Source organism: Osmerus mordax, chromosome 19, assembly GCF_038355195.1.
Source record: "Osmerus mordax isolate fOsmMor3 chromosome 19, fOsmMor3.pri, whole genome shotgun sequence".
Classification (NCBI taxonomy): Eukaryota; Metazoa; Chordata; class Actinopteri; order Osmeriformes; family Osmeridae; genus Osmerus; species Osmerus mordax.
In genome coordinates, this window is record NC_090068.1 from 12,330,785 (window position 1) to 12,346,332 (window position 15,548).

At 47.2% G+C, this 15,548-nt stretch overlaps 1 protein-coding gene across 1 annotated transcript in view; it reads left to right on the forward strand.

Annotated features, from left to right (window-relative positions):
• Window positions 1-15,548, forward strand: part of LOC136962869 (protocadherin-1-like) — a 45,436-nt gene that overhangs the window by 16,674 nt on the left and 13,214 nt on the right.

Here is a 15,548-nt window from a genome sequence, read left to right on the forward strand (position 1 = left end):
CTAAAATTCTGTCACATGTTAAGAGGAATTTCCTGACTATTTACTCACTAGTGATTGTGTTTGTACTTGGTGTATCGTGTTGACACGGCAGAAAGAGAATTTAATGTTTTTTTCCCCTTTCGTTCGTTCTTTTCTTTTGATATCAAAGCTAAGCTGAACTCGCTGGGACACGTTTTGGACCTGGCGAACATGGGGAACGCGTTTCGGTTACCTTGAAAAAGAAAGTGTGGGACTCAGGCAGCATTAGAACATCAAAGCCATCATCGTCCTTTATTTAACATCTGCCAGCACGCACGCAAAATGCCCCCAACGCAACTTGAGTGCTTGCGCGCTTCAGTTTGGAAGTGATTAAAGCGTTTTCTCGATTATTCTCTACAATTATTAACAAAGAGTCCCAGCTGGGGGGGAGGGGGTTGGAAAACGAACCTGCACTCCCCTCTATTTGTTCCGACATCGTCATGGTAGCACAGCTGGGGACCAACTGCATGTGCTCTTTCCCTTGCATTGCTATGGCATCACAGCTGGGCGTCGGATCGCGTGGCCCAGCCCGTGTCCGGGTTCCCGTGGCTCTGATGTTCAGCAGCACAGCTGGAGACGGCCAGCTGAAACCTCCTGCCCATCGCTCCTCCGTCTCCACGGCTACGCGGCCTTTAGCCTCCGAGGCGTCTTCCGCTAGGACGCCGTCTTGGTTCTTCTTCTCTGGTTTCAGCACAGCTGCAGCATTGTTTTACCTCATAGGGTTGTTGAAGCGTTTTCCAAATGTGTATCAACATCTCAATCTCATGTCCTGTCTGCTGCCCCTGGGCGTCGAACCCAGAGGGCGATAAGACTTTATCAGTGCTCCTGACCCACTGACCTGGAATATTCCCCCAAGCCACGTGCAGACTTTTAAAATGTGCGCATTCCCCAGTTTCTCATCCTTCCAGAAGATATTATAGGCTATATGTCTGTCTTAACAAGCGATCTTGTCCAACATTCATATTTAAAAAATAAAAAATAGAGTAGAGGCGTTGATCGATGGAGCAGGTATAGGCCTAGTTATCAGAGGACTTCAAACAAATCCCTCGACAGCGTCTGAATCAGAGTTCGTGTAAAATTTATTTATTTCATCTCCACTGTTCCAGTGTTTGACAGCAGACAGGTCCTTGGCCACAGCACACAGTTCTATGTACATAGCATCCAGTTTCCCCAAAATTCTACTCAGCAAAGTCATTTTCCTGTAGTTTCCCTCTTTAGGCAAACTGACAGTGCAAACAATGACTGCTTACTTGGGCTAGCAGCAATGATAGTGTTGTCAAAGCCGTTCAGGCAAAGACAGGAATCAAATTAATACAGGTTGTCCACTGCTTATTAAGTATAGTAGACTCATCGAAACACACTTGTGTTTTGGTTTGAGAGCGCCTGCGAGTTTAACTTCAGCTCAGTCTGAGTCTGTGCATTTGATGAGGTTTCTGTATGTGTTTGATAAGCCTGTGTCCTTAATCACGTCTCTGTGAGTGCGAGATAAGCTCGGGTGTTTGATTATTGCTCTTCATAAAGCCTGTGTCTTTGATCAATGTTCTCTGTGAACGTGTTTAAACACAACAGTATTTGAAATTCGCTCTGTGTAAATATCTTAAAACTAACGTATCAAGGCATGCTGTTGTCTGCAGTGAAGGTAGCCTTGGCTGTTATCATTCAATGGCTTGTGTGTCGACTGTCTGTTAGCTCTGTGAGGTTTCTGTGTTTATTTGTATTTGACAAAGCCAAATTGTAGTCTGGTTATATGAGTGCACAAGGCCCGTATCTGATAATGGCTTTGGTTTATTTCATTAGATTCTTGATAAAAATCAGTGTATCTGATCGCGTATCTGTCGCTCTGTGTGTGTGTTTCAAACAGTCGGCGTATTTTGATTATAGCTATTTGTGCATTGCCTGATTACGGCTCTGTGACTTTGTGCATTTATTTTTCCAGCTCAGGGATTGTTTGTGTCTTGAAGCCTTGTGTGCTTTGCTGTTGGCCACGGTCAGTGACTCAGAAACAATTACCTTTGGGGGACCTTGATGACTTGAACATAATTCAATTAATTTTCCTTGAGTTCACTGGTATTAATGCTCACCAGATAGTAGTGGGTTATGGCTGCTCGGATAGATACGGAGAGATAACCTTTGCTGTGTTGCTAACACTCTGATTAACATTTTCTATATTTTTTATTTACAACGCACAGGGAAACATGAAAGAGACTCTCGGCTGTTCTATTGATCTGAGGTAAAGTACAGTAGATGGATAGCCTTAGAATTCCCTTTTCATGGAGGATGGGTTTTCGTGCAGATGATGTGTGAGAGACCGGCGCTGGTGGGTGGAGGTTGCGGACAGAGGTTTTGACGTGCCGCGCGGTAGACCCAACACCACCTGGGGGTCCGGGGTCAGGTAATGGGAGCGCGGGCGTGCACACGAGGCTGGGAGGGCTGAACAGGAAGGAACACAGATGCCTCTGTGGTGTCTGAAATGGAGGGAGTTGCTAGGATACAAGGGAAAAAGAGATTGGGGTGCTTTCTCAGAGCACACAGTGGATGTGTGCGTACTGGATTCTGATGTCAAGCAAACCATTGGCAGTGATTGCTAGGTGCTTAAGGCCGAGATCGCGTGTCAAATATGCCCACAAAGTCCAGGGGCCTGGAGAATACTGTCGGTAAGTCCAGGAAGAGGGAAAGCATCCACAAGCTTTCTCTCTCACAGACGACTTGAAGCCGACACTGTGGAACACACAGCCTGGTGTCGAAAGGAGAAAATCATTACACACAACCTTAGCAGCTCTGTGTATGCATAATTTAAAGGGGAGATGTATCGGTAATTGGCAGGGTTTAAACATCTAGAGCTGAGGTAATTGAACAGTCTCCCCTCTAATGGAAGCGTGTCGGACATGGTCTTCCACCCAGCCGACAGTGAGTGACAGCGAATCAGGGAGAGTGAGGGAGACGGGGCGGGAGCGGGGGAGAGGTGTGGAAATGTAGCCTTTATTATTCTCCGGGCTGTGGAGATGAAGATGTCATGAGGAGACGGTGCTGGGTCATGTTGCTCTGCTCTCTACCTCTTCAGGCTTGTTCCACCTCTTTTCCTCAGTATTAATCTTAATGATGCACGGTTAAAAGCTCAGGAAAAGGCAGAGTGCTTTTGGCTCATCCCACCTCCCCTGGCTGCAACACACAGCACCATTAGGTCTACTGTTTCATCCTCCCATCCTCTTAGCCACCACCTGGGGAATAGCACTGCTCAAACCCATTGTAATAAAGCCCTGGATGGGCTTCTCCAGCGAGGGTTTGCTGAACAAAGATCTCTTTCTATGACCGTCCGTGAAGCTCTCTGTGACATTGCTTGTAAAAAGAGCTTTTAAGATAAAACTTGATTTGATTTCCCGACCTGCAGTAACCTTCTATACAATAACTAATATCGTACGGTTTGATGGTGAACTGGGACCGACTGGGAAATAATGCCTGTCGGATTCGGAGAGTGATGAAAGAGATGGCAGGAAGCTAATACCGTCCACCCCTCCCCAGCACATAGCGATGCAGGCATGGCCCTTCCTGTCCATTCATGAATCACCATGACTGGGGTAGACACTGTAGGAAAGCACCAGGACTCATAAATAAAGCAGGAACCAGCGAGCATCTGCCACTGACTCACCCAGCTCCACTCCCTCGGTGTTACGCAACGAGGAGAGGGAGGAAGAAAACATAGACCCTGCAAACCTACCGCAGAGGACCAGAGACTAGCTGGAGAACAGAGTCCACCCAGGAACCCTTCTCTCTCACCCTCTCTCTCTCCCTCTCTCCCTCTCCCTCTCTCTCCCTCTCCCTCTCTCTCCATCTCTCTCCCTCCCTCTCTCTCCCTCTCTCCCTCTCTCTCTCTCTCTCTCCCTCTCCCTCTCCCTCTCTCTCCCTCTCTTCCTCTCCCTTTCCCTCCCTCTCTTCCCCTCCCTTTCCCTCCCTCTCTCTCTCTCCCTCTCCCTCTAAGCCCCCCCTCTCTCTCTCTCCCTCTCCCTACCTCTCTCTCTCTCTACCCCCCCCCCCCCTCTTTCTCTCTCTCTCTCTCTCTCTCTCTCCGGCCGCTGTTAGCAGAGTAACGCTACGTCTGTTTGTGGAAAGGTGCAGGGAGATGTTGGTAAAGCACATACATTTAATTTCTAGCCATTGATTCAAGATGGTCACCTGGATTTGGTTTTCTTATTGATCGGGAACATTAGGGATGGGGTGGCTATCTAATGCAGGAAATCGTTATCCGTAATGTCTAGATTGGATTTCTGCTCTCGTCTCAGGACTCTCCAGACACCCTCACATCAAAAGGCCACTAAAATGCCAGCAGGGAAATAGAGGCGTTTTTCACTGACTCTACCAATATGAGGGGAAAAATTGGCAGGATTCCTCGAGTGGTTCGTCATTATCTCCATCAAATATCACAGCTCTCCTCCCGAGTATGAGCACTCATCCGCTTAAAATGTTTGAATTATGTCGGCAGTAAATCAAATTTAGATTAGCAAGAAATGATTCAAAACAGTTGGTTGTGTGTGGCTTTCCGAATTATTTTCCATATAATGGAGTTGACTCAAAGTTTTTATTTCAATAGCGAGAACAACATTCTGTATATTTGATGAAGTGGATCAAAGTGAACGCTACGCAGGCTGACGTGGGATGTACATGAATCCCTCAGTTTGATTATTTATTTTCCCTCTGACAAGTTAATACGGGGCTCTTTGATTTGAACTCCAGCAGTATGTTAGGGTGCGTGTTTTCAGGCTTGTCTGCCGTACATGTTTATGGGGAAAGCTGATGTCAGGATGATTGGAAAAAGGCAGCTCTAAATATGTCACAGTGTATTTCCCCTAGTAGGAGGCCTCTTGGGGAAAATGATGTGGGTTTTTTTTTGCCTCAAACTAGGTTTCTAGGTTTAATTAAATAATAAGTGGTAGTCAATAAAACCAAGCAACTCTTGATGTAACAAAGTTATCTCTCTCTCTTTTATTTTCTCTTCCTCCCTCTGTCTTTGTCTCTCTCTCTTTCATTTTCTGTCTTCCTTCCTTTCTCTCCATCCCTATCTCTCTCTCCTCTCTCTCTCTCTCTCTCTCTCTCTCTCTCTCTCTCTCTCTCTCTCTCTCTCTCTCTCTCTCTCTCTCTCTCTCTCTCTCTCTCTCTATCGTCTCGTTCTCGACACGCAACACACACACACTAATGCTCTCTCTCACACACACACAACTTTTGCACACTTAAAGGAACCTGAGTATTACAGTAGTTCACTGGATTCCACAGTCCCAGAGCAATATCATACCCTTTATATCCATCCTACAAAGATCCAATAGCAGAGTCAATTACTTAGGACATTTATGGGGACATTTCAGCGGATAAAGTTCCGAAAAATTGTTCCCATTTGTTCCTAGCTTGTCAGAAAACCTTCCTGTTAAACTAAAATTGCACTACAGACCTTTCTGAAACGACTCAGCGACACAGACTGGTGTGTGAGCGAGGTCTCACGGCAGAACCCTTTCCCCGCATGGCTGTGGGGCATCTGGCAGCCGTGTCCAGTGATGGACAGGGTCTAACACCGGGGTCTGTGTTTACGTGACTCCTCAGCAGCGGATGCCAGTAGCTCCAGTGCTGTAAATGTGATTTTTAAAGCTGCTCTATCCTCTTTCTGAAGGATTTGCTGTGCAGCGGATCACATTCGTTTGAGTGTGGCTACGCTACGCTATGTGGAGACCGCCGTGTTTGGTTGAGGCCGCCAGCCCTCCCTCACTGCCTCTGACATCGTCTACAACCGTGGTCCACTCTCGGCGTACCTCTAAAACACACAAATCCACCTTCTAAGTGTCTTACCAAAGGAGACTCCTGAACTGCTGGTTTAAGTTAATGAGATGTCCTTAGTGTTTGAGAGGGGAACCAAATCCAGCAGCTCCGTCCTGGCAGCCTAACAGGCTATTTCACGGATTACCTGCTCACTCTGGAAATGATCAGGTAATTGAAGATAACGCCACTCCAGTCTCCAGATAGTAGCATGTCAATGCTCATATTAAGTTGGCATAATATTGGGCTTCAGATTGTCAAGGCACATTTAGACCTTCACAGAAATCAAGTTCTCTTTTTAATACCCATGGGAAAATGGAGCCAGATGGAGACAGAGAAGAAGTCTTTTATTCGTCCATTTGATGTGGGGAACAGCTCGTCGACGTTGATGATTTGTGAACAGTACTAGCGGAGACAAGATTAGAGTTCCTGTGTGGTTGATATTCTTCCAAGTGAAAGCTGAAGACAACGTCACTCTGTTGGCTGGCGCACATGGCACATAGTTCAAATCAATAGCCCAATGAAAGCATTGTAGAATGGAATGGGAGGCTACTCAGGCTTGTGTTTACAGGGTAAACAGGCCGCAGAGAGCCTGCGGTAATTATGAAGCATTTTATGCTGTTGATAAACTAATGAGTGTCCATTTTATTAGAGGGGATCCAATAGACCACCTGCTCCTTTCAATCCTTGGCCTGTGTTGAGACCGGTCCTCATTCATTCACCTCATAAATAATGACCGGGAAATAGAGATCGAAAAAAAACAGCGGAAAAAAAAACAGCCCTCTAATTGTGTGTGGCTGATTTAAACTCATTGGCTGGTATGAATGTGTTTTGTGAAGAGGGCTTGTTGCATTTCATTTCCAAGAACTGGAGGTAGCCCACAACCCCCAGAGATTAATTTAGTTATAAATAGCCAGCATTCAGAAACCAAGCCTATTCCTAACTGATAAGGTCCGGTTGATCAATGCTGGTGTTGATTGATTCGCATGTCTCCTGATGTTTCCTCTAGATAATCCCCCTCTCCTCTGGATACAGGCTGTGGAGGAGGGGCTTTCTGACACGGCACCACACAAGCGTACAAAAGCCATGGCATTGTGTAACTGAGCGTTACTTTGGCAGCGCGTTGGGTAACCACCCAAACAGACTTCGTAGGGGTGAAGGAAGCTGGAGAGGTTCTGGTGAGGGAACACAGGCTGTCAGAGCTGTGCTGCTACAAGATTCAGGAACACAGGCAGGAACTAATGCTGTTTGATGCATTAACCATGAAGATGGGGGAAGTGTAGGTGTGTGTTCCTGTTCATGCCTGTGAGTGTGTGTAGTGTGTGTGCACGTGTGTGTGTCTGCAATGTGCACGTGCATTGTGTGTACGTGTGTGAAAGAATGGTGTGTGTGCACTTGGTGTTGTGTACTGTTTTGTGCCTGTGTGTGTGTAAGTGACGTTGATGTGTTTTGATGTATTAATGATGTGTTTGTGTGATTGAGAGGCTCTCTGTGTTGGGTTGGTTTGAGCACTGAATCTTCAATCAGTATATCTTAGGGTCCCTCTGAACAGACACACTGCAGTGTTCAGCGAGAAACAAAGTGTAGCTGTGATTGTGATGAGCGTAAGATAGATCTATTGGCAATCTGGGAAGGTATGTTTGTTTGTTCTGATTGACACTTGTGACTTTTTTCTCTATACCGTATTTTCCGGACTATAAGGCGCACTTAAAAGCCTTTAATTTTCTCAAAAAGCGACAGTGCGTCTTATAATCCGGAGCGCCTTATATATGGATTAATTCTGGTTGTGCTTACTGACCTCGAAGCGATTTTGTGTGGTACACGCACTCTGTCAAAATGTTTTAGTACGACTTTGGTAAACTACAAAGCCGCACCGCTTGCACCATTACGGCTACCGTAGTCAGGAGCGTCGCGGAGTAATACATACTGTGCTTCACCATAATATGATTTGTTTCGCTTAATGCGCCTTATAGTCCGGTGCGCTTTATATATGAAAAAAGATCGAAAATAGACCATTCATTGACAGTGCGCCTTATAATCCAGTGCGCCTTATAGTGCGGAAAATACGGTAGATTTATCTTTTCGTGTCCTTGTTCCCTCAGACCTCGTGGACACAACTGTTAGCAGATCTCGCCAGAAGCTTTTTCTTTCAGGTGCCCGGACGTGAAATTCATCCACAAGATATTAGTGGTCACCCACTTACAATAACTTGCTCATGATAAAGATCATCTGATCAATAATGCAGAATGTAAGGCATCATGCATGTGGCGTTATGTTTCAGAGTGGTCTTCCTCCATAGGATGTGTGCCGTCTCCTACAGTAACCACAGATGACAGACACCCCCTGAAGGCGTCAATGTATAAATCCAATGTCTGCACCAGGCTAATTACCGGGAACAAATGACTATGACTTGTTTTGTATAGTTGCTTCTACCAAACAACGCTAGCAAAGACTTATAGATTGTAAAAGATTGTAATTAACATGCAATAAACAGTTCTTGAAATCATTTAACCCCCCCTACCTTAGAACCAATTTAAAACCTCCACTGTTATAGGGTCTCCCACTGTGTAAATTTAATTATTGTAGCCTCGGGGTTACATGAATGTGCTTGGTTTGACACTTTAATTCACCAGAGAATTATTCTACTTTGGTTGTTGCCAAGCAACTCTCACAAAGAACTGGATGAATGCTCTTTTACCATTGACAGGTTCAATCCCATCCCAATGTCTGTCCCAGATAGAACAAAATCTTAGTCACCACGCCGCGCTCTAATGTCCTCACCGCTTCCCTCCTTTACGTCATCTACACCCCGTACCCCGACGCTCTGCACCTCAGCACACCAAAGGGTTCCTCAGAAACTGACCCATAGTTGTGTCAAAGAGTCAAGTCCTCCCTTGTGCTCTTTAAGTGTCAGACATGTTTGTGTAACAGGATGTGACAGCATTGCCCACAGTACTTACAAGGTTCATGGTGCTTGTTCTCTGATGACCAAGAATTGACATGATGGGCCATGAAGATGTCAGATATGACTCAAATGAGCTGGGAAGGGATGGAATATTGATGCCAGCTAGAGAGCTTGGGGACTTTTAGCAGAATCCCAGCTCTGAGTTTCCCCATATTATGACTTGAAATGCAATTTAATCAAATCTGTCATCAATCTCATTTTTATTTTTTTTATGTTTCTCTGTATTTAAAAAAAATTATTATCCTGCAGCACCAAAACGTTACTCGTAATAGTTGGTGAGCTTTGCTGTATAAAAACACATAAACAGTATTATTTTGTCCATTGGGATGAAATAGCTGACATCGATGTGTAACTCACGAGGGATTAACAGCCCCGGTGGGATATTACATCACTTTGAGGGAAAGCCTTTTGTGATTACAGTTTATCAAGGAGACAGCATGTTTTGTTTTATTTGTTTGTTTTTCAGTCCTCCGGTAATTACAGGGCCCCTGTCTAAATAGGTTTAATGCCCACTAGACACTCGAGCGCTCGAGAAGAAGACAGCGAAAGGAAACGAGAGTGAAACACTCGTTCAAACTTTTCACCCCGACATGCATTCTCACTTAATTGGAAAAAGCGGATCAATGTGTTGTGATTACTGGGCTTCACGCTACGGTTTGTTTCTCGCTTACGACGCTGCTCTCCACCGTGGGCCTGTGTGTTTTTCGTTCCAGAACCTCTTCTTTCATGATCATCCCTCCCTGGTCACCCCTGTCACTAGGGATCACTAATCAGCTTTTAATTCATTAAGACAGCGAGAGACCTGCAGATTCATCAGTGAGGAACCCATCCCCAAACCGCCCTCCCCTCTCCCTCCCTCTCCTCCCACAGACTCCTTACGGGGTAAATAGTAGTAGAATGTGGACAATCAGGACTTCTTTTTTTTTCTCTCTGATTCCTTGTTCCTGGTTCCCCAGCGCCCACCACCTTTTGATGGTACAAAAAAAAGCCTTTGATATACTTTTGATACTCCCCAAGTAGATTGTGGGCTGCCCAACCATGTGATTGAAGGTCTGGAGACCCACAGAGCAGCCTGCTCAGATAGCCTCATCTCTTGATCTGATGGTTTTTGGTGTGTCGTTTTTCTGCCTCGTTGGCCCGTGTTAGGGCCCCGCTGAATCCTTTCGGTTGTCAGGCGGAGATCAATGAAGGGAACTGGTCCCAGGGCTTTCACAGTGGCAGTGCGCTCGTAGGCAGAGATGAAATAGGCAGCTCCGAATCTAATTAAGCATGATTTTTTAATGTCATCAGTTTCCCTTGATTTGATAAGATGAAGGGGACATACAGGATGCCCGGCAAGCTGCGCGGAGAGGATTACTTAGAAATGAGATGCAGATGCGTTTCCTAGATCCTCTAACTCCCTGGAGTGACTCTTCACTCAGGGCGTCTTGGACGGAGGCGAACCATTCCAGATGAGTCGGGACCGCAAGGAGCTATTTTGGGAGACAACAAGAGGGAAGCGCGAGAGAAAGGGACAACGACAGAACACGAGACTCGAGTAGGCCTAGAAAGTCTTAAGCGTGCTTGAAGGGCTTTGTCATCTCTCTCTCCAATCCCATTACGTTCCTCCATCTCTCGTCAGAGGAGTGTGCCCGCCTCGCAGCCAGATGCCGCACAAACAGAGATATTAACTCTGAGGAAAGAGAACTTTGAGATGGAATAAGGAAGTGGGATATTGAGGATTAATTTCTCTGGTGTCTGGCTGCTCATTTTCACTGGCTCCTCACAGTGCCACACACCTCCCCCATATCCTGTCACTCTCTGGACTGTCTCTCTGTCCTTTTCTATCTTTTCTCTCTCTCTCTCCTCTCTCTCTCTCCTCTCTCTCTCTCTCTCTCTCTCTCTCTCTCTCTCTCTCTCTCTCTCTCTCTCTCTCTCTCTCTCTCTCTCTCTCTCTCTCTCTCTCTCTCTCTCTCTCTCTCTCTCAACCTCCTACCTGTCTCTCTCTCTCTCTCTCTCTCTCTCAACCTCCTACCTGTCTCTCAGTCTGTCACTCACCTTCCAGCCCAAATTCAGGCTTTCTAGATCGACAGCCTTGATGATGACGTTGGGGGCCATGTTATGTGATTGGTTCATGTGCCTGTGGTTGACATGCCCCAGTGTACAGTGCTGTAAATTACTGTTAATGTTGATCTTTTAAGGCCATGTCCATTATGCAGATTTATTTCTATTATACTGCGCTGTAAAAGCCAGCCTGGCTTGTGAACTGAATGTGTTCCAGAGAGGAAGGGGTATGCCTGGAAAAGGGGTCTGTTTATTTCCACTCAGCTCCACAGGCCAAGAACACAGATAGACTTATATTCCTAGCGGGAAAAAAACTAGGTGACTGGAGTAAAAAAAGAAATAAAAAAAGGTCAGAAGTGAGACAGTTCTATTGAGTAACGATTACAAGAGACTTCTATAAATGGGTTGTGTAGCCAAACACATACAGTGTTTTGTATTGGAATGCCCTCACCTTTTCCCTGTTGCAGGGAACTGTCATTGATCCATTTCATCATTCACAGTCAAAGGTATACATGCTCTGGAGCTGGAAGGCAGACTTTTACCATTGAATCTCAGTTATGGGCTCTTTCCAATGTCATGAAATGGGTTTTTCTACCCATGGTAAAGGAAACGGCAGATGTCTCCGTGGCCCTGTGATATGAAAAATTCAATTTAAAAGGATGAGAGAAAGAGTGGTGCGCGGCCTATATTCATTCCCCCACACGAGAGATATGAGAATGATGTTCTATTGTGAGGGGGAAATGATGCCAATCGCGCTGCCGAGAAATTCTTTCATAATTCAATTCAATTTCCTCTAAATCCCAATGGCAAGCGACTCTGCCAAGAGATGGGAGAGTGACAGAGAGACAGAGAGGGAGGGAGAGAAAGCAAGATGGAGGACACAGAGCAGTGCAGAGAGATTGAGACCAAGCAGATAGGTTTCCCTTTTTTTCCCTCTCAGAGGTACAGTACAGTGAGTGTGTCAAGAAGCATGGGCGAGAGAGAGAGCCAGAGAGCCAGAGAGAGGATGGGCTGGCAGCAAGGGGTGAAAACGGGAGTGCTGTTCTAGACATCTATATATCATCTGCTGTATCATTCATTGGAAGAGCTTCTGAGATCATATACAAGAAGTCTGAGCCCATACTTGTTTGGTATTTCCTTAAGCTCGAGTGGAGCATCATGAAAACATCTTAGAGAGATCCACAAATGTACACACATATATAAATACTAGGCAGAAATACATTAACATTTAGTCATTTAGCAGACACTCTTATCCAGAGCGACTTACAGTAAGTACAGGGACATTCCCCCCGAAGCAAGTAGGGTGAAGTGCCTTGCCCAAGGACACAACGTCATTTTGCACGGCTGGGAATCGAACTGGCAACCTTCAGATTACTAGCCCGACTCCCTCACCGCTCAGCCATCTGACTGAATAGAGGCAGTTGAACACCAGGTTCGGGTTACTGTGTGAAGTCAAGCACGCATCCTAGTTTTGTTGTCTTAAACTCCTCAGATAGTTTGAGGCTGAGCTCGTCAACTCTTGCCCCGACGTGGTGTCGGCACGGCGATGCGGTGTGTAAACTCGGGTGTTCTCTCTCGGTTGCTGCCGTGAGGAGAGCCTGGCGCCGGCACGCGGGGCGGGCACGCGAGGATCAATGAGCCGCCGTCTCCGAAGGAGTGGAGAGCAGAGGAAAAATGAGCCGTTGCAACAAACATGACAATGAGGAAGTGCTCCTCTGCGGAGAAGCAGCAAGCATAAAATCATAGAAAGTGAAGCTGAGGCAAAAGAATTGCGTGTGGATCTGTTTTTATTTTTCCGTTTCACTCCCATATCCTCCTTCGCTCCCCTGCCCACAGCCCCCCTTGTCTCCTCCCCCCACCCTCGACCCATTCTCCACCCCCCACAGCCCCCTCTCCATCTCTCTTACTCTCTCCCTTCCTCTCGCTCTCTGTCGCCCTCCCTTTCCCTTTCCCCCATACAGTTGTTTTTTTGTAGGTGCAATAGCTTGGAGGCAAAGCAGTGTGGAACGAGAGTCTTCAAAGAGTCTTGGCTTATCAAAGAGACACAGCCACCAGAAAACTGGAGGACAGGAGGGCGGAGGCGGGGGGTGGGGGGTCGAGGGGGAGCGAGGGATGAAGGGAGGGTGGAGGGGGGGGGGGGAGAGACAGACAGGGTCTTCAGTGTACTGGGGGTCAGCATGGGTTTGGTTCGAGGATGAAGGGAGGAGCGTGAAGGAGAGACAGCAAAAGGAGAAAGAGGAGATGGACTGAAAGCGACAGAGCGAAGGAGAGAGAAGTGAGAAATGCCTACATTAGCAACGCAATTATGTCAGGCTCTCGCACACAACAGTGGCTCCCTGCTTTTATGTTTCTGGCCTTTTTTTTGGAAGTGGTGTTTTATTACAGGGGGAACGCTGCACTTAGAACTGGGTGCAGTGGCCTTGAAATGCCATAATGTTGTCACAGCAAAACCATGCATTACTGCGGCGAGGTCCACAAGGTGTGGATGTAGCTGCCACATTTAATGACGAATGTCACTGTTCACAGCATTTCATATGACAGGAAGCGGGAGCGATGGTGTGAATGAATCACTTTCTCCTCTGCCTCTCCAGTCTGAAGTTACACCTCGCTCTGCTCTCCGTCCCAGAGAGAGAGAGAGGGGGGGGGGGGGGTCGTTGTCGGCCCGGAACCACACCTCGAGTGAGACAGTCAAGCTGAGTGGCCAGAGATATGAGCCACTGGCTGGAGGATGGAAAAGAACCATGCCTGGCTTCTCCCTCCCTCCCTCCCTCCCTCCCTCCCTCCCTCCCTCCCTCCCTCCTCCCTCCCTCCCTCCCTCCCTCCCTCCCTCCCTCCCTCCCTCCCTCCTCCCTCCCTCCCTCCCACCCTCTCTCTCCCTCCCAAACTTATATCTCCTCCTCCACCTGCTTGTACACTTTGTAGATGATGTGGGGAGAGCGGGCAGCCAGGCAGATAGGGCTGGCGTGTCGAGTTGGAGGTTGGCTCTCGCTGCCTCGCCGTCACACTGAGCCAGCTCCCGTTCAGTCCCGGGTGGTCCATATGTGCGCATGAAAAAATCCATGCAGCACATGTTCTCCGGATGAAGACGTCTGTGACTTCTGACATCGATCAGATTCCCTAAGCCAGGAGTTCAGGCTGCTGTACAGGAATGATCTCCTTGTTGTTGTTCTCCCCCCCAACCCCCCTAACTCCTAAACCCCGACCAGTTCATCTCCAGCCTCCAGTGCTACAGAATCTATCAACCCCAGCATCATCCTCCCCCTCTGGCCCTCAGCCTTGACCCAGTCTCAGAGCTCCATTCCCATCACTCTCCTTCCGTCTCCCCCTCCCAGCCCCTCTCCCCCCTCCCTCACCCCCGCCCTCCATAGCCCATAGGGCCTGGTTGGGGAGTTGTGTTCAAACTTAAAGGGGAGAATCTCTTCCTCATCTTCTGCTTCTATACTCAGGGAAAATGCTGACTCTCTGGAGCCATGCCTGGAGGAACAGTTTAAGCAAGGATCATATTTAAGGAGCTAAATGCCCCTTTACATTTCAATAGTAATGTGCTGCCTGGCGAATGTCCTTTTATCACATCCTTGGAGCTCTGCTGGAGAACATCCTTCCTGTGGACCCGCCTTGACCAGACATATTGTCCTGATTGAAAAATCACAATAGCAACAAATGGGGCAAATAAAAAGGCCTTAATTCAAATTTTCTTCACAGGTTCCAGTGTTTCCAGGACCCTGCAGAGATCAAAAGATTGCCGAACATTCTCTTTATCCACGCAAAACACAGGATTCTCTCTCTCAGAAAATTGAGCAATTGCACTTGGGGTTCTAGACAAAGGCTAGAGAGCGCATTTTACAGTAGATAAAACAATGTCACTCCTATTTTACATTTATGTTTCACTAGACACTCGGAGGGTAGGTCTTCATTACATATCAAAGAGTTTAATGAAGGGAGGGAACACATTAAAGATTTACCTCTGAGACACATGGATTGTGAGAGAGAGAGGCATGGAGAGAGAGGTGGAGAGAATGAAGGAGAGGCTGGGAGAGGGGAAGGGACAGTGAGGAAGTGAGACGGAGAGGGAAACAAAGAGGGAACGAGGAGGAAAAGGGAGTCCAAGTGCTTTTAGATGTACCGAGAATCAAAGATGGTTTAAATTTTTTACTTGATGGATAAAGCTCACTCAATTTTCCACCTGAAATGTTATCTATGAGCTATTCATATAGCCGTGACCATTTTCACTGGGGCGTGTGGGTAGACGGAGAGAGGTGGAGAGGGAGAGGAGAGAGAGGGAGGGAGAGAGGGAGGGTGAGAGAATGAAAGATGATAGAGAGGGAGATAGAGGGAGAGAGGGAGAGGAAGAGAGGGAGGGAGAGAGGGGAGAGACAGAGAGAGGGTGAGAGAATGAAAGACGATAGAGAGGGAGAGGAAGAGAGGGAGGGAGGGAGGAAGAGAGGGAGGGAGGGAGGAAGAGAGGGAGGAGGGAGAAACAGACAGAGAGGTAGAGAGCGTCGTGTTGATCGCATGCAGTGCAGAACCCTGACGGTTTTGATTGATTGCGAGCGAATAAATGACAGAACGATGAAAACCAGCGAGAGCAAACAGGGTTAAAGAACAATCAGGGCTGGATGATGCACGCATCGCGACGGCATTCGCGCTCCGATAGATCCGATTAATGACACTGTGTTGATAGCACTAATGCACGCTCTAAAAGCTCTCTTTGAATAGCTGGTGGGCA